The sequence below is a fragment of the Lissotriton vulgaris genome, chromosome 1_1 (assembly GCF_964263255.1).
Source record: "Lissotriton vulgaris chromosome 1_1, aLisVul1.2, whole genome shotgun sequence".
Lineage (NCBI taxonomy): Eukaryota > Metazoa > Chordata > Amphibia > Caudata > Salamandridae > Lissotriton > Lissotriton vulgaris.
Window position 1 is genome coordinate 1,253,478,990 of NC_141685.1, and position 20,263 is coordinate 1,253,499,252.

Here is a 20,263-nt window from a genome sequence, read left to right on the forward strand (position 1 = left end):
CCCCCACAGGACCCCAAACGTCATCCTTCAATCACTCCCCATGATTTTTTGGGCCATCTCTGTGCAGGTGGATTTCTTCCCCAAAACGTGGAAAAAACATAGAAAAAGGCCCGACATTACTGGCTCTATGCGATCATTCCAGGTGCTAAACAACTATTCTGCTTTCAATTACTTTCAAACAGGCAGCGCTGCCTGACTGGCTTGTGTGCGACTCGAGGCAGCTGGCAGCTCAGGCCTCAACGAGCATGCCACAGCACCGACCTCTCCACCCCGACCCTCCCAGACACACACACACGCATCCGTCTTACTTGGAGGTCCAGGTGGCTGTCGGCCTGTGTGTCGTGAGTCCTGGTGATTGCTGCAACCGTGTCGCCGGTCGTCATTGAGTCCCGTCCCAGGGCACTCTCTCTAAGCCGGCATGGAAACATACATACTTGAAATAACATAATTGTGGGCGAGCGGCTAAAGGCCACAAAAGGGATGGTGTGAGCTCCAGCGCTGCGGGCCTAGTACAATGTGCGGCCAGCCCCGCCTGCAAACCAGTGACCTGCCAGACTTAGACCACAAACTCTCCCCGCGCACAGGGACGTAACGTTCCCCCATGGCGCCACACCGGTCACACGTGTGTTCTCTGCAACAACGGTCGGAGCGAGCGACTGGACGTGACGTCACTAAAGTGGCGGGCGGGACTTAGGCCGCGGCACTGCAGCGCAGCCTGCACTCCTCCTGACCTGCGGTAACTGCAGCAGGCAGGCACAGATGCACAGTGCAAACGCGGGACTTTCAATTACATTGCCAAAAGTAAGTCCCGCGTTTGTGTGTACTGTGCATGCAGCTGCAGCCTGCAGCTACAGAAGCAGAAACTGAAGCAGGTCGCCAGGTCTGGTCACGTCACAGAACTTCTAGGCGCCGCGACGGGCCTCTAGACACTGCCTGCCCGCGCGGCCGCTGCCGCCTCCAAAATGATGCCGCCTGGGGCGGACCGCCCCCCCCCCCGCGGCCCCCTAGCTACGCGGCTGTGGAGACATTTTGACTATACTTAGACCTTCCTGACCTCACCCAAATGGCGCCGGTACAAATGAAACTCTCAACTCCTTGTTGTGCCCCGATTGCTCAGCCTTGATATCATGAGATATGTATGCAGTTTTTAGCACATGAATTGATATGGGATAAGACTGATTACACGTTCGAACAATGAATTGATATTAAGTTCTAATGCATCATTGATTACTGTATTTATTATTGAAGGTTGGAATTGGCAACACTAATGGTACTTGCTCACAATGAATTATCGATATGATTTTGTTGCACTTGTCGCACTTTTTACTATGAAATCAACGACCACTGACTCTGTTATGTTTTCCACAAATAAATACCCCCCCCCCCCCATTTACAGTTCCAGCCTGCTCCGTGGCCGGCCCACGGGGTTGTAGGCCCGTATTTGGGCACCAACCTTTTTATTAAAGGTTTTTGAAAAAGCAAACGTAGTTGTAACGTGTAGATTGGTAAGTTTCGAAGAAATGGCCACTGTTTCCGATTTTTTTTTTTAAAAAGCAGGTGAAATCAAGCAGCTCAATTAGTTAAGGGTTAAAAAGTAATGTACGCAGAAACATTGAAAATATGAATGGTCCAGGTTTGTTGTATGTGGTTTTCATTTTTGTACAGCATAAAGCAATCGATAAAGATCCTGGTATTTACCCTCTACTTTATATGCTACCTGTATCAGGGAAGTTGTTTTAAATGCCCCTAAGCCACCCCGAAGGAATGTCACCTGGCCCCCCTAGTTCGAACGAAAACGACCCCGTACCACTAAAGGTTATCTCTCTTCCTCAAAAATGACAAAAATTACTTTCTAGGACGTTTTGGACATTAATGATTTTCATATGATCTATTTATTAAAGTAATACTCATCTCTCCGCATGAAATTAATTTTCAACATGCTACACAAGTCAATCTCATCTGCCCAAAGTTCTTTTGCAGATTTGGGACCGTTTCCCTTGCCTCTGACTCACTTATTGCTAAGTCATTCATGGATGTTTTTGCCGAAAGGGGATTATCCACCAAATCTCGAAGTTGTGCTTTAGAATAATTAAGAGGGTGCCACCTCTCCATGTGCCAATGCATGGTATGATTACCATAGCTATATTATTTTTCGGTCCCTCTCGAGAGTTTTTTTTTTGCAGATGAGGCAGGTAACGAACCTGGCATTAACTTTCTTTTCATGAGAAGGAAAAGAAAAAAATTGCCAGATAAAATTCACTTTCACATGGGACGTTCTTGGCATTTCTTTCAGAAACTTTTACATCACTGTGTCATTTCTTTGTCTATCCTGGTTAAAGCAATGTCATATAAATAGTTGTTTAAAAAGTTTTTTTTTTAACGTGTTTACTTTGTTGGAGCGTTGTATATATTTATAAGTTATTAAAGTGTTATAATCCTACTACTTTGTTGGAGTGCTATATATTTTTAATGTGACACATAATTGTGAAGACTTTGATGTACAAAAAGGCATCCCTGGAATCTTCCGCTTCAGGCTAGGTCCCACACACCCTTACAGTGAGAATCCCCTCCCCAATCACAATACAGGATCGTTATCAGATAGTAGGAACGCGTGTGGTGTGACGGATCTCATGAGGTGGCGACCTTGATCTACTGTAACTCCTTTGAACAGGGGTGATTCTTTAAAGTTGGGGCCATAAACTACATCCGCAGGGCTAGGTGATAGCCTGGGACCGGACTGGACAATCAGACACAGAGGAAGAGGAGTGTCAGAGGGTGCGGTAGTGAATAGGGTGAAAGGGAGGTGTCGGGCGGGCACAGGGTGTAATACTCAGGGAAGAGCAGCGCAGATGGGGGAAGTTTATGGCCCATGCATGAGAGAGAGAGCAGGGTTGACCAGTGCGTGGGGGAGATGCTTGCGAGGGTGGGGAGCCATGCTGAGGATCTGCGGCGTACAGAGAGTGGGTCTGGTCAAGGCATCTAAAATGGCTGCCGTGCACGACAAAAGTGTGGCATTGAAAAAAAGAAAGATGGCGCACACAATGTTTATCAATACGGATTAATTTATAACAATTATTTTTAACAATATATTTTCTCGCAGTGTCAAAATGGCGATCAACACTTTCTAATTTCCTTCGAATCGAACGTTAACAGAAGTCAAGCGGCAAAAAAAAAAAAGAAAAAAAAAGCTCACGCGCAACCGCTGGAAGACAAGTATCAACATATATGAGCCTCCTCAACCACCCTAGGAAAACATAGGGGGTCAGGATGTGTCTCCCATACCCCCTTATACCCAATACTCACATTTCTTTTCCTCCATCTAGTAATTTAATTAAATCGAAACACAAAATGGCGAATTCCCGTTTCGCTACCAGTTTGCGACCCGGTTCGCGAACCGAGAAGCGCTTCTACTGCGAAAAATCATTTTTTTTTTTGCCCCACGGGACCCTTTAATAACCCCAACATCATTCCTAGGGGGTCAAGAGGGGTCTACCTTGCCCCCTTTCATTAAATTCCCCCTTCGTTTTTCTCCTCCTCTTGTCTCTCGATCCTACCGAGAGACAAGATGGCGGCCGCACCGGACTGTTTAGAATGTTGACAGACACCGGAGAGCCAATCAGCTTCACTTTGCAAAGCTCCGTTACGCGAAAAGTACGCGATCTGGTGCGCTATCTGGGACGCTGTCACAGATATATCTGTTTTTTTAAACGTTAATTTCTCAAAATCCACTGGAGCACATATATTAAGACCCAGCAAAGGTACATCGGGCTAACAGTCCCTACAATTTTGCCAAGTTTCGTGTAAATCCATTCAGCCGTTCGAGCTAAAATTGAGGCCTAAGGCCCTATGGAAAAATGAATGGGAAAAACGAGTTTTGGGACCCCCTTTTTTCTCGGCCCCCCCTTGACGGAACCCCCCCAAATTTTCAGGGGCTGCTCAGAAACAAAATGTGTCATTTTCCTGAAAATTTCAGCCCATTCCGTCCACAAACGCCAAAGTTATTAGACATAGAATTTTCAAAAGTTCCATAGAGAAAAAATCCTAACTATATATACCTACTGGCGACCGCCAGTAGGTAATATATATATATATATATATATATATATATATATATATATATATATATATATATATATATATATATATATATATATATATATATATATATATATATATATATATATATATATATATATAATAATTCTAAAACTTTTTCACTGGATGATGTCATCAGTGATGTCATTTGAGGTGTCATCAGTGATGTCATCAGTGATGTCACTGACCATGTCATGAGTGATGTAATATGTGACATCATCAGCAGTGCAGTGTGGGGGCGCAAGTTATAGTTAGCTCAGCTAACCTTAACCGCGGAATTTCTCTGATTTTGTACAAGTGAAATGTCAGCCTGACTATAACATTCCTGAAACCTGTGTTCTCTTCAGTATATATATAGTATTTTATTAGCATAAATGAAAAATATTTTAGTGATGTAATATATTTATTTTATAATCAAACATGGGTATACAATATTTTATGTTTATTTTAAATGATAGTTTTACATAAAAAGTGCTAATTTTAATTAATGAATGATTATTTAATTATTTTTCAGATAATATTTTAGTCACTACTGTGTGAATTGATATTTCTGAATTATTATATGTTTTTTTAAAGGATTTCTTTCCTTATATTTTTGGTTTCAATAGATGTAAAAATCAATATTTTTAACAACAATATTCATGTTCTCGATAGTTGTGGTTTTATTAAAAGTATAGGAAGGCAATATTTCTATTAATGATTCAGAATTTTCTATATTGTTATGTTTTGATATTGTATGCATTCATAAAATATGTCAGTGATCCCATTCTTTTCCTGGTTGCCATGGAACACAATATTTAGGGTCTTTTCTTGCTCTGCATCAATGTTATCTACATTTTTGTTAGCATGGTGAATTCATGAGTAAAAATAGATGTGTCCTGAGGGTTGTGAAGCGATCAGAAGGCACAAGGAGAAAACGATGTACTTATTTATGTTTTGCATTTTTTTCCGCACTTGTTTAGATGTAGAAATTGATATTTTGAGTTTAAAGGCACATTTTTACTCTGCATAATGTTGTCACTCAGCTAAATGTTGAAAGGAGTCATCTGGATTTTAAAATCATCTTAAGCCACATTACAGTTGAATAAGTGAAACCATGAGGAAAATGTCACCCTGTTCTTCAAGCCTGCATTATCTTACATTAAAGGTGACATTATATCACCATCCTGCCTCAAGCTAAAGAGCACAAAACTACTTTCTATAAAAAGTCCATTTGCGTCCTGCTCCGACCCTAATGCAAAAGAAACATACCTTTATGCTATAAGATGCACAGTTTCAATGCGGAGAAAAGGGTTTTTTACATTTTAAAAATACAGTACAAACACTGAACACAAATGCTCTACCAGAGCAGTGCATTTCTACAAAAAACATATACATAATCACAAATGTTCCCATATGCAGAATATCTTGGCTCTGTTGAATTCTTGTAACATATCTTCTCCAACAAATGAGAAGGAAATGTCCTCGAACATTACTGGTTCTAAATCAGTGGACTTATTTTCATGGTTTTGTTGTATTTCAAACTGCCTATTGAACAAAATGACCAACACCCTTACTGTTGTTGCAAAGAAATACTGATATTTGCGCTTGGTGAGTTTCCCATGAATGTTGTAGATTACAGGTGTCCCAGAGTGTGAATGTTGTTTTTGGGTAGGCACCAATGACTTGTGTGGTCTGGCGTGTTATGTTCTTGTGGCTCAATGCCCTGCACCACATTTACAAATTCGTGTTAAACTACTTTTTGTGGCCTAGGGCCACTTTGTAAATATGATACCCTTGCATGCACGTATCTGCATGAATGAGGCGTGCAATGGGTGTTGCTGTGGGTGTTCCACCGCATCACCCATTGCTTTTTAACACTGCCCCAGATTTGAAGGATCTGTAAATCTGAGGCAGCGCCAAAATCTAACCCCATGCAATAGCAGGCGTTAAAAGGGTGCAACAAGGAGCGTGGCTTTTATTTCTCATTGTTTTTGCTTTTTCTATGTGTGCTGCATTTTGCATTTTATCCTTACCGTATGGCATAAGGGTGTCTGTGTTGGCACTAGGTAGCTATTTTAGTACAGCGCTAGGGAAAACTCAGGGGTGTGCCACATAGTTATACATACAGCAAATCCCTGTATTTTGGAAAGCTCAATTCTTCTTAATTTTCATTTAAATATGCCCTAAAGTTTTGCTGCAGATAACAGCGCATAAGAAACGAAGAGTAACAACGAATAAAAGAGTCAATGGTTAACAGTCCTGCTTTGCCTGCAATAGTCTAAAAACAAATGTTGTTAGCAATACATATGAGATTTGTGATTGGTACATTATGAACCCTTTCATGAAGCTTCTGGAAAGCAATTACATATAAAATTATGATATTCATGCCACTGACTGCCCCAATGGGCACTAAGATCTTCTTCTTGCAAATCTAGGCTCCAAAGCATGAATCCTCCTTCCTACCACCATCCGTTCCATTGAACACAAAGCATCTTTTAAACAAGCATTGGCATAACCAATAGGTCTTGCCTTTGGGACCTTATCAGTGTTTAGCGATGCAACAGTTAATGTTGTTGCATTAAGGATATTGTGCTGCATAACTAAATAATTATAAGGTCCCAAAGGTGAAACCTATTAGCTATGCCAACGCTTGTTTTAGTTGGTACTTTGATTTACAAATGAAGACAGATCTATTAGATGTCTAGTTTGGGACCGCTAATTTTCTTTTCAGACCATGGTCTTCTGCAAAGAGGCGGATAGGCCTCACCCAAGATGCATTACGTTAGGATTAAATTTGCCTGATTCAGGAATTTGTTGATTTATTAGTACATTATTAAATGCTGATTTATTAAATGTAACAGAATATTTCCCTGCGCTGTTGAAATATAGCTTTTTATGCATATTTATGTGTTTGATGAGTTTCTTGAATTTGTTTTATGAAAATTGTAGATTTCCGAAAAAGACATTGAAATGCATGTAAAAATACCTTAAATAGTCTCTAGAGGGGGTCAGATGGGGCTGTGCCTCTGCTATATTTATCCTTCTTCCCTTTTTGCCCAATCACCAGCACTGCCGAATATACTGGGAGGCGACACAGAAAAAAGAGACATTGTGATTTGCCAGTTATAATAATTTATCTACAGCTAAATTTAGTTGCAAAACTTTGTTGTTTGCTTAAAATGTTTGTCTGTGTTCGTATTTATCTATATATAACTATATACATTACCTACTGGCGGTCGCCAGTAGATAGTTATAGTTAGGACCTATTATCCATAGGAAATCTGCAACATTCTATTTGGAAAAACTTTGGCGCAGATTGACGAATTTGTATGAAATGTTCCAATCTTTTGGCCAGCTTCGGTCCGCTCCAATCCTGAAAGTTCATCAAGCAGGGGGCGAGAAAAAAGGGGGGTCCCAAAACGCGTTTTCCCCCTTGCAATTTCCCATAGGACCTTTAGCCGCAGCTACAGCCCCAACTGCTGAACAGAATTACACCAAATTTGGCAAAGAGGTAGATCTTGGTTCAGACTCGTGCCTTTTGCTTATTTGGTGTAAATCTGTCAAGTAGTTACTGAGAAAATGACAGTTAAAGTCATTTATATATCTGTCGGCGCGGTGGATCTGCATACCTATCTGCCTACCGTCGGCGCAGCCTACGTGCACCCTGCCGTGCACAAGCTCTATTTTAATTGGCTGCCAACACTCCAAATCAGGAAGTGTTGGCAACCATCTTGTGCCTCGGTAGAACCGAGGCATAAGAAACCCCCCAAAATACACTGTAAAATGTGAAAAGGAGACAGGCAAAAGAAAACTGAAAAGAAGTGGGCAAAAGACGCAAAGGGGGAAGCACAGACTCCGCTCTTTGAAGGGTTTTAGCCACCGGGGGGGCCAAATTCCAGGGACATTTTTTAAAAATAGTGTGGGGGTCCCAATCCCCCTCACACTGCCCCGGCAACCGCCACCCCCGGTACTCTAACTAAATATAGGCGGGAGCTTGTTTGAAATGGGTGGGGGGCTCTCAGGCCTCCCCGGCCCTGGGGACCACCACCGCGGGGGCTTTTGATAAATGTAGGAAGGTATGTGCGGCCCCCCTCCCGGAGCCTTGTTTTGGGACTGGGGATCGCCACCCCCTAGGGCCGGCTCCTGCAGTGTCCCTAGGTACCCACCCCTGGACACTACTGTTTGCAATGGCAGGGCAGGAACCTCGCGGCTCCCACCCTGCCGTTGCAAACTGCTTTGCTTCATTTGTAAACGAGAGCAGGGAAACCTGCTCTCGCTTCATTGAAGCAAAGCAGATTGCTTTTCCATATGGGTAACAGCATGTTAGCTGCTCCCCATAAGGAAAGGCAATGCCGGCTCTCTCATGAGGCGGGGTGCTGGCGGGACTGTGGGGAGTTTAGGGACCCCACCAAGGTCCCAAACAGTGAGGGCCAGCCCCAGGGAATGGGGTCCCCGGGGCGACCAGTGGCCCGGGAGGGGGGCTATGTGGACCCCCTCCCTATTAACAAAAAAAACAAAAAAAAAGGCCGGCACGGGGATGGCATCCCCGGGGCCTTGAAGTTGCCACAGGAGGGGGCCACGCGCCCCCTTCCAGTAAAAAAAATGTAAAAATTTATATTTGGGGGTCAGGCCCTGGGGGATCGTCCCTAGGCCCTGCCTCCTCACAAACACGCTCTGCAAAATGACCCGGGGATGCGTTATAAATTGAGGAATTAATTCTCCTTCAATACTGGGGTCCCTGGGGGCCAACTAGCCCACCAGGTACCTCCAGTAAGCAACACAGGGCTGCATTGCAGAGAGGTGCTCCAGGCCATGCCCCTTTTTACACCTCTCGGCAACGCAGCGTTGTGGCACTAACTGGAGGTACCTGGTGGGCCAGTTGGACCCCAGGGACCCCCAGGATTCAATGGGACCTAATTCCCCAACTAAAAACGTGCCACAAACTACAAATATTGCTTAAAAATCGCCTGTATGACTTAAACACATTCTTTCAACTGTTTACAGGAGATGCACCAGTGCTGGATCCAGGATCCACCACTGAGTACGAAAAAGTAACAATAACACTACTTAATTGCTAAGTGAATTTCCTCTCATAGGATAACATTGGTGATTCTATATGAATAAGTTTCTGTCAACTTTTAAAATACAATAATATTCCTTAAAAATCACTACTGTAACCAAAACGCTTTTACTCAACTGTTTACAGGAGATGTCCCAGGACTGAATCTAGGATCCAGTCCTGTGGTTAGAAAAGTAATCCATAAAGTAACTAATTTCATTTAAATAGAAATTACCCTTCCGCTGAATGTTGCATTGTGTTTGAAATTGTGTCGCCCATTGCAACAACTGTAACTACTGTACTTAAAACTCTATTGCCTATTTGCAAAGTATTCAAACTAAAGTATTTCATTCTGAGAAAGTATATTTTGTAATGTAATGTATAATGTAATTTTTATTTTTTTTAACCTTTTTTATTGTTCATCATCAGGAAATACAGTTCCACACGGTTCCAACCAATTATTTTGTTTAATATACACATTCTATTTAGCAGATATTCATCATTGAGAAAATTCTCTGATCAAATAAATCTTTACACAAATGAGCTAAAGTTCATAAGAGCGAAAAACAAAAAGTGAGAATTATTATAATAATTTAGAATAGATTACCCATCTATTCTTAATTTCCAATGTTCTACCGGTGCCCAAATCCGTTTACCTAATTGCATCGCTTTGCGACCTTTTTTTTCATACAAAGATTTCTCCAGTGTATACATTGATAAAATTCTTATAAGCCATTCGTTAAAAGACGGGGGATTAGGATCCTTTCACAGGGTTGCTATACAGAGTCAAGATATTGCCATCGCAATATATATAAATTCTTGATGGAGGATATCTTGCTCTTCCCTCCCTACACCCAAAATCACAATCTCATTTGTTAAGTTAATTGATATCCCTAGTTCATCCCTAAAGAATATTTCAATCGCTTGTTTAAAAGGATTTAATTTTGGACATGCTGAGAACATATGAATAGTGTCAGCTTGTGTGCTTTGACATCTGGGACAGGATGTTCCACTAGTTCGCCCCCATTGTGCTATTTTATGCGGCGTATAGTATAATTCATGAAAAGTTTTATAACATTGTGCTTGTAAATTAGCAACCTTAACAATAGAATTAGCAAACTGCAGCGATTTATCCCCCTCTTTTTCCACTAAATTTAACTTCGTCCTCCATTTATCAAACACTTTAATCCTATCGTCTTCTTTGCATTCACTCAACACCCCATATAATTGTGAGATTGAGCAGCCCCTCTCATTTTGAATATATTCCATCAGATCCTCTCTTTTAAAATTATCTCTCCTGGGCAGTTTCCTTTGTATTACTGACCTAATCTGCAGGAATTTTAAAAAGTCTCTACGATCTAGTTTATATAATTGGCATGCCCTTTCGAATGAGATTATACCAGAATCATCTATAATATCTCCTATAGTACGCACCCCAGAGCTCTCCCATCTTTTCATGACTTGGTCATGAAACACTTTAGGGAGGAGCTCGTTTTTATATAGAGGTGTATAGAAACTCATCCGTCCTAACTTAATTTTTTTCCGTACCATAGACCACACTGATTTAGCTGCTGCAAAGACCTTAATCTTTGTTCTTTTGTAATAATTAAATTCTTTAAATGTAAGTAGTCCTTTATTAGAATCTCTAGCTAATAAATCATATGTATCTGGTATATTAAGATCGTCCCGCCATCTATCATTAGTATTTCCCCCGAGAAGTCCTCTAAGATACTGCAAGGATGCTGCTAAATAATATCCTTTAAAATCTGGAACTGCTAAGCCTCCCTTTTCCTTAGAAAGTGCAAGCATTTTTATAGACCTCCGAGTTTTACCTTTTGCCCATATAAATCGATTACAAACCCTTTCAATGTCCTTAAACCAATTATTGTGAAATATTAAAGGAATAGTTCGAAAGAAATAAAGCATCTTGGGAAGAAGCATCATCTTAATTACATTGCAGCATCCAATTATTGTGAGATGTAAGTTGTCCATCCTATCTAAGTCTTGTTTAGCCTTTCTGATCACCGGAGTCAAGTTTTCCTCAACTAGCTTAGATACATTGGATGTTATAGTTATGCCCAGGTAGACAGCTGACTCTATAACTCTTTCATCATTTATTGTGGCAAATTGATTAATGACTATCTGTGTTTTAGTCTGGTTCAGTTTATGCCGAGAACAAGACCCATATTTTTTTCCTTCTTTTTCAATTTCCACTATCGCTGCTGGTGGAGTGGGTGACATAATTGCTAGGTCATCTGCATAGCCCAAGATTTTCGTCTCATAGCCATTCAAAACAATAGGAAGTATCAGCCTGTTTCTTTCTATATGTCTTATAAAAGAATCAATGTAACAGGCATAGAGCAATGGTGAGCAGGGGCAGCCCTGCCTCATTCCTCGCTTGATGTTAATATTTTCGCTCTGTTCCCCCGCTACTCTAACCTTTATGATCGGGCTTTTATATAACGCTTTCAATCCCCCTATACACTTTTGCCCGAAGTTAAGTTCATACATTGTTGTCCAAATAAAAGCCCCACGAGACCCTGTCAAAGGCTTTTTCTGCATCCAAAAGTATTAAAGGCTGTTGTTCCATCAAACAAGGTAATTACCCTTCTGATATATAATGTAATTATAATGTAATTTAAAAACAAAATATCTAAAAATAAATAGTTTGAAAAATTTAGTAAATCGGTGTCAAAAAAATAAATATAAGAATTAATACATTTAAAAGTTGTCATTTACAAAACCTTTGAAATTCACTGAAAAAAACCATAGGTTTCAGACATGTTATAGTTACGAATTAGCATTTAAAAAACCATAGAAATTCACTGAAAAAACATAGGTTTCAGACATGTTATAGATAGGAATTAGCATTTAAAAACTTTAGAAATTCACTAAAAGAACTATAGGTTTTAGGGATGTTATAGTTAGTTGGACATTTCACTCGTACAAAACCATTGAAATTCCCCCGTTTTAGTTAGTTGTACTAACTATAACTCGCGCGCCCGCAATCCACTGCTGATGATGTCACATATTACATCATTCATGACATGGTCAGTGACATCACTAATGACATCACTGATGACATCTCAAATGAAATCACTGATTACATCACTGATGACATCATCCACGTGACAATCTGATACATATTATCATACACTAGTATAATCTTTCAACACCCATTATAAAATATGGAGTACCATATTTGAAACCATTGACACACCAATACAAGTTTCTAAAAACCCACTCAGTGATTCCTACATCTACACACACATCTAAACACTTACTTATGGATTCAATCATGCATGCTACTAAAGATCAATAGAACACTATTAAATATACTTATACACCTACATCAACATTTCACACCAGCACACATCCTATTCACTTATGCAGTCATCCTACTCACTTATGCAAACAATTGACCATACTTATATTTACTGAGCTACACACTTACACAAACACCACTTTATTTATTCATATAGATAGTAACTCATACTTAGTGTGTTATAAAATCACTATTACAAGTATATAGTTATCCATAAGTCACTCATACAATCACTGAGTCTTATGTATACTTATTTATATACAACAACTGTCACATACACTGCCTTTTATATTTCTAGTTTGTTGGACCTGTATCATTGAGAAATAAATTTACTCATCACCACACCCATAAAGAGATTCACTTACCCAAACAACTGCTTCCATTACAGTCTTAACCTCATATACCGACTAAATCAACTACTACACATCTTTGGACAGTCACACACCTCCCTGCCAACCACACACACATTCATTCACTATCCCATACAAATACTCCCTTAACTAATTAATAACTAATATAGACTTTCACATAGCTAGTAACCATCTAATGTAGTAGTTTACACAACAAGAGATAGAGTGGTACAGGTATTCACACAGTTTAATCACTATCCCATATATTAAGTGAGACACTTTAAAATCGTCACTTAGAGTGTCAATCACATTGCTACTAAATCCTCCATTCAGACATGTATACATCCACTCAGTCTTAAAGGCAGTTATATATATATATATATATATATATTACCTACTGGCGGTCGCCAGTAGGTAGTTATAGTTAGGATAATTTTCAATGTTAAATCTCAACATTCTATTTTGAATAACTTTGGCGCCGGTTGACGAATCTGCCTGAAATTTTCAGGAAAATGGTCTCATGGCGGTCCGGTCCTTCCCTGAAAGTTTGGGGGGGATTCGTCAAGCGGGGGCCGAGATAAAAGGGGGGTCCCAAAACGCGTTTTCCCCATGTTAATTTCCATAGGGCGGTCGATTTCACTTTTAGCCCGAACGGCTGAATGGATTTCCACCAAACTTGGCAAAATTGTAGGGACTGGTAGCCCGATGTGCCTTTGCTATGTCTCAAGATATGTGCTCCAGTGGATTTTGAGTAATTAAGGTTCAAAAAAATATATATATCTATAGCAGCGCACGGGTACGCGCACGGGTGCGCGTACCGTGCGCGCCACGCGACTTGCGCGAGGAAAGCTGATTGGCTCTCGGGTGTCTGTAAACATTCTAAACAGTCCGGAGCGGCCGCCATCTTGTGTCTCGGTAAAATCGAGACACAAGAGGTGGCCAAAACAAAGAGGGAAATGAACATAAGGGGGCAGAGTAGACCCCCCCTGACCCCCTAGGTTTGATGTGGGGGCCATAAAAGGGCCCCGCAAGGCAAAAAAAAAATTTTTTTTTTTTTTTGATTTTCGCGGGGGGAGCGCCCGGTGCGCGTACCCGGGAGCGTACCATGGGAAAAAAGAATGACAGTTTTAAAAGTAGCTGTTTAGAAAAAAAAATGTTTAGTTGTTTTTTTTATACATACACATACATATATATAAATGCATATGCACATATATATATGCATATATGTCTATATGTGTGCGTGTAGAGAGAGGTAGAGAGGTAGAGGTGTAGAGGTAGAGAGGTAGAGAGGTAGCGGTAGAGAGGTCGAGATTAGTAGAGAGAGAAGAAGAGAGAGGTAGAGAGGTAGAGAGTAGAGAGTGAGTAATAGAGAGTAGAGAGTGAGTAGTAGAGAGTAGTAGAGAGCAGTAGAGAGAGTAGCAGAGTGAGTAGTAGAGAGTAGTAGAGTGAATAGTAGAGTGAGTAGTAGAGAGTAGTAGAGAGTGAGTAGTAGAGAGTAGTAGAGAGTAAGTAGTAGAGTGAGTAGTAGAGAGCAGTAGAGAGTGAGTAGTAGAGAGTAGGAGAGAGTAAGTAGTAGAGAGTAGTGGAGAATATTCCAAAGTTTGGCACAGCACCACTTTCACAATGAGTCCAATCAAATCATATCACTTAGAGTACTTATTGAAGCGCTGAATCTTGGTGTATATTCAAATGCTTTTATTTTCCTTAAGTTTATGTACCACCGCCAGCCGAAACGTTTCGTTCTGTACAACAGAACTTCTTCAGGGCGTTCTTATTTCCTTCAAGTTATGTCGGTATCCCGTTGTCATATAACTAGATATTTCTTCCAAATGTTAGACGAGACATAAGTATATTCTTATTAAAAGTGACTAGGTATCAATTTTACCCACACAATTCGGGCAGACTTGAGTAATTTATAGCATCCTCAAAGTCAGTCTTTCAAAAATTCCAAAGTATAGGACATGATAATCCAAATCCAAATGTTTCTCAAGAAAAGTCATTTACAATCGTTCGGAATATCGGTGTTTGGGCAGATATGATCCAGGGACCCCCAGTATGCAAGGGGAATTAGTCCCCCCTCTACAAACATGCACGGGGGCTGCGTTGCAGAGAGGTGTAAAAAGGGTTGTGGCTTCATTACACCTCTCTGCAATGCAGTCCCCTGGCGCATACTGGAGATTCCTGGTGGGCTTTCAGGTCTTATATAGTTAGGAATTAGCATTAAAAAAACCTTTGAAATTCACTGAAAAAACCAAAGGTTTCACACCAGTTATAGTTAGGAATTAGCATTTAAAAAACCTTTGAAATTCACTGAAAAAACCATAGGTTTCACACCAGTTATAGTTAGGAATTAGCATTTAAAAAACCTATTAAATTCACTGACAAAACCAGTTATAGTTAGCTGGAAATTTTACTGACATAAAACCATTGAAATTCCCACGTTATAGTTAGTTGGACTCACTATAACTTGCGCGCCTGCAATGCACTGCTGATGACGTCACATATTACATCACTCATGACATGGTCAGTGACATCACTCATGACATCACTGATGACACCATCCAGTGAATGTGTGTCTTTCTGAAAAATAAATTTGTTTTATATATGTATTTGTAAAGGTCGATGGAAGAATAAATGTTTAAATAAGTGTGTAAATGGATGTTTTTTTTAAAAAAAATTGGTTGGTTAACTGGCTTATTAAGTGTATCTTAGTGAATACATATATTAGCGAGTATTGTTTAAATATTTAAATGTTTGTATCAGTGTTTCTCTTTGTGTATAAGTGGCTGCAGGGGTTGGTGACTGACTCACTGTTTGTATGTGTTTTGAAGACAGAATATGTGCAGGACTGTATGGGTGGACGAGTGTGTATATGTGTGTGTTAGTGAGTGAATGACTGTCTCACTAGTGTCTTCATTACTAACGACATATGTTTTAATCTAGTATATGTGAGTATTGATGTATATAAGTGAGTATAGTATATATAGTGAGAGATTGTAGGAGTTCCTGTTTAAATAAGTATGTGTTTCTATAAGTGATTGTTTAAGAGAGTAAGTATGTGTAAGTTTCCTTAGAAGTAAGGTGGTAGTGTGTGTATAAATGTATATGCAAATAAATGGATGTTCAATAGTTTATGTGCATGTGTGAGTATGTGTGTGAGTAACTTTTGGATGACTGCTGATGTGTAACAGGATGTATAGGTGTATCACTACATATGATGAGTGAGTATATATATGAGTGACTATATAGAACTGTTGGTGAATGAGTGGATGAGTATATAGATGGTGGAATTACTGAATTGGTTGTTGTTACTGGTTTGGGTATCTCCATTTTTTTGAAAATGTTTGTTTCTATTTTTGAATATTTGTTTCAAGCGTTACATTACACTGAAATTAGGTCTGTCACTCTGTCACAAGGATGGTGTCATCAGTGATGTCATGAGTGATGTCACTGACCATGTCATGAGTGATGTAATATGTGACGTCATCAGCAGTGCATTGCAGGCGCGCAAGTTATAGTGAGTCCAACTAACTATAACGTGGGAATTTCAATGGTTTTATGTCAGTAAAATTTCCAGCTAACTATAACTGGTTTTGTCAGTGAATTTAATAGGTTTTTTAAATGCTAATTCCTAACTATAACTGGTGTGAAACCTATGGTTTTTTCAGTGAATTTCAAAGGTTTTTTAAATGCTAATTCCTAACTATAACTGGTGTGAAACCTTTGGTTTTTTCAGTGAATATATATATATATATATATATATATATATATATATATATATATATATCCCAGACGAAACGGCGTACCGACTAGCACTCCGTGGAATCAGTCACAGGAGTCAGGAAAGTGTACCAGAGCCAAAAGGGGTTTATTAATTCATAAACCTTGTGACGCGTTTCGCGCTTAGGAAGCGCTTGTTCACACAAAGTATGAAACGTTACAATCCTGCTTTATGAACACCAACACTTCCGTGTCATGGACATCAACAAAGGACTGAAAGTGTCCGCCATATTGTAATGGTCAAATTGTTCACAGCGTTAATGTATCCTGTTACACATGAATAAAGTAACTGTGAGCATAAGCAATGCAAAATAAAAGATCAATAACTCCAGTTTGTTTGTAATCATTGCATAAAACCAAGTAACATGAAATGACTCAGCAGCAAAATAATGCGCTCGCTCGTGCGCTCTGACTGATTGGTACATTCTGCTATGGTCAAATCATTCACAGCATTAATGTATCCTGTTGCACATGAGTAGAGTAACTGTGAGCATAGGCAATGCAAAAATAAAGATCAATAACTCCAGTTTGTTTACAATCATTGCATAAAACCAAGTAACCTCTGAAGACTCAGCAGCAAAATAATGAGCTAGTGCGCTCTGACTGATTGGTACATTCTGCATTTATAAACATCTGACGGCGCAGGATGCCTGGTATATGTAAAGGTTAGCTCATAGGGTCTAAACAGAAAAGCAATATGATAATGAGCTGGTTAGTGCGCTAAGAACAAATCATATTAAACATCTATCATCTTTGCACATTTGGTATCTTTCATATAAAGCAGAGATTAGACCCTGGCTTGTCAGTGCAGGTAAAAGTTCCAACTATGTAAGTTGTATTCACTACAAAAACGCACAACAATTTATACAAGCATAATAATACATAGAAAAAAAGCACTGGTTAGTGCGCTCTATGAGACAACGTGCATCAAGTGCCAATCAAGCTGCTGAAGTCTAGATCGGTAAGCTGATTGATGTTGCATATACTTGAGAGTACTAATACAGTCCATTAAGAGATGTCCAAGGTCCATATGCATAAAAGCAAGTTACAGTCCCTTCCGTGAGTTGAGTGAAAAACCTGTATCATCTGTACAAATATCCATTAACCTCGCACGTGTAGTGAAAAAGTATATATCATAAAAAACTAAAATAAATTTACATACATGGATGAAAAAAGGGAAGGAAGAAGAAGAAGAATCATGGAGCAAGGGAGGGGCACCTCGATTCACAGGCCTGTGATGGTGGCCCTCACCTTCATCCTGTGTGGGAAAAACAGACATAAATAGCGTTACCTGTACAGTTAATCATCTAATGCAGTGACCTAGTAAATCATTTAGTATAAATGTCTGCTCATCTCCTCGTCCATATTATGGCCTTTAGAAGACCTAGTACATAAATTAATAATGTATTTAGACTCCCTCTGTCTTAGACGTAACTCTCTATGCCACCTCTAGGACCCAGGATCACCTGTGCCACAATAAAGTAGGATAATTTGGTGGCGTCAGAGAAATGACAGGCTTCAAAATGCCGGGCCACCTGGTATTGTTTGTCATTTTTTGTGATGGCTCGTAGGTGTTCTAATATTCTTTTCTTAGCCATATATTTCGTACTCCCTACGTAGAGGAGGTTGCATGGGCAGACGAGAACATAGATCACATAGGTAGTCGCACATGTCAGGAATTGCTTAATTTGTATAGTTTTGCAAGAGCTCGGACACCAGTATTCTTTCTTCATTTGACTGTTATTACAGGCCTTGCAATGGCCGCATGGGTAGAATCCACAGAGATCTACACCTCTCTTGCTCTGGTGTTCATAAAGCAGGATTGTAACGTTGCATACTTTGTGTGAACAAGCGCTTCCTAAGCGCGAAACGTGTAACAAGGTTTATGAATTAATAAACCCCTGTTGGCTCTGGTACACTTTCCTGACTCCTGTGACTGATTCCTCCGAGTGCTCGTCAGTACGCCGTTTCGTCTGGGATAGTGATGTCACTGACCATGTCATGAATGATGTAATATGTGACATCATCAGCAGTGGATTGCGGGTGCGCGATATATAGTTAGTGCAACTAACTATATATGCGAATTTCAATGGTTTTGTGTGAGTAAAATAAGGTTTTGTAAATGCTAATCCCTAACTATATATGGTCTATAACCTATGGTTTTTTAATTGAATTTTCAAGGTTTTGTAAATGCTAATTCCTAGCTATATATGGTCTATAACCTATGGTTTTTTCAGTGAATATATATATATATATATATATATATATATATATATATATTACCTACTGGCGGTCGCCAGTAGGTAGTTATAGTTAGGATTTTTTTCAATGTTAAATCTCAAAAATCTATTTGGAATAACTTTGGCGCCGGTTGACAAATCTGCCTGGAAATATCCTCAAAATGGCCTCGTCGAGCTCCGGTCCTTCCCTGAAAGTTTGGGGGGAATGCGTCAAGCGGGGGCCGAGATAACAGGGGGGGCCCAAAACGCGTTTTCCCCATGTTAATTTCCATAGGGCGGTCGACCTCACTTTTAGCCCGAATGGCTGAATGGATTTACACCAAACTTGGCAAAATTGTAGGGACTGGTAGCCCGATGTGCCTTTGCTATGTCTCAAGATATGTGCTCCAGTGGATTTTAAGTAATTTAGGTTCAAAAAAATATATATATCTATAAGCACACCCCGGTACGGGCTCCGGGGAGCGCTCCGGGCGCGACACGCAACTTGCGCGCAGAAAGCTGATTGGTTTTTGGGTGTCTGTAAACATTCGAACCAGTCCGGAGCGGCCGCCATCTTCTGTATCGGTAGGATCGAGACACAAGAGATGGCCAAAACAAAGGGGGAATTTACCATAAGGGGGCAGGGTAGACCCCCCTGACCCCCTAGGTTTGATGTGGGGGCTTTTGATTTGCGTGGGGGTAGCGCCCGGTACGCGCACCGGGGAGCGCACCGGGGAGTGCAACGGGGAGCGCACCGGGGAGAAAAGAGAATGGCAGAGTTTAACAAATTTTGGCAATATTTTATAAATGGAAGGTAGTTCTGAAAAGAACTTTTTAAAAAATTCTTTTTGTTGTTTTATATTTTTTTATTATTTTTCTGAACATTTTTTAATTTTTTTGTGTTTTTGAACAATTTTATATTTTTTTGGTTTTTTGAAGGGAACAAACAAAAAACAGGGAATTGGAAATAGCTCAACAGGAGCAAAAAAAAAAGAAAAGAATTACTGTTTTCTTTCCTTGTTGCATTTGTGGTTGTCTATAGCATTATTTATTAAGGTGACGCTAAATTCACCATAGCATAAAGCTTTGTCACAGAAAATGCAAAGAAATTTGACCTTGCCAAATTTTGGCTGAATATTTGGCACCATTTGCCGTTCTTCAGGACCAGAAAGTGAGGGTACTGAAGAGGAAGTGCTGGCCACAGGGGGTGGGTTGGTACGAAGTTCTTGGACTTCAGCCTGAGCTAAATTATTGGGATGCCACCTCTCCATGTGGCGTATCATGGTATAATTCCCAAAAGAATATTTCTTGGAGGGATTGCCCCTGGAGAGAACTTTGTCACATATAAGACAGGTGACTTTGGGGGCGTTCACCTTTTTTTGGTCATCTGGAAAAGAAAAAAATTGCCAAATGAAGTGCACTTTAACGTGCCTTTGTCTGGGTTCTTCTGGGA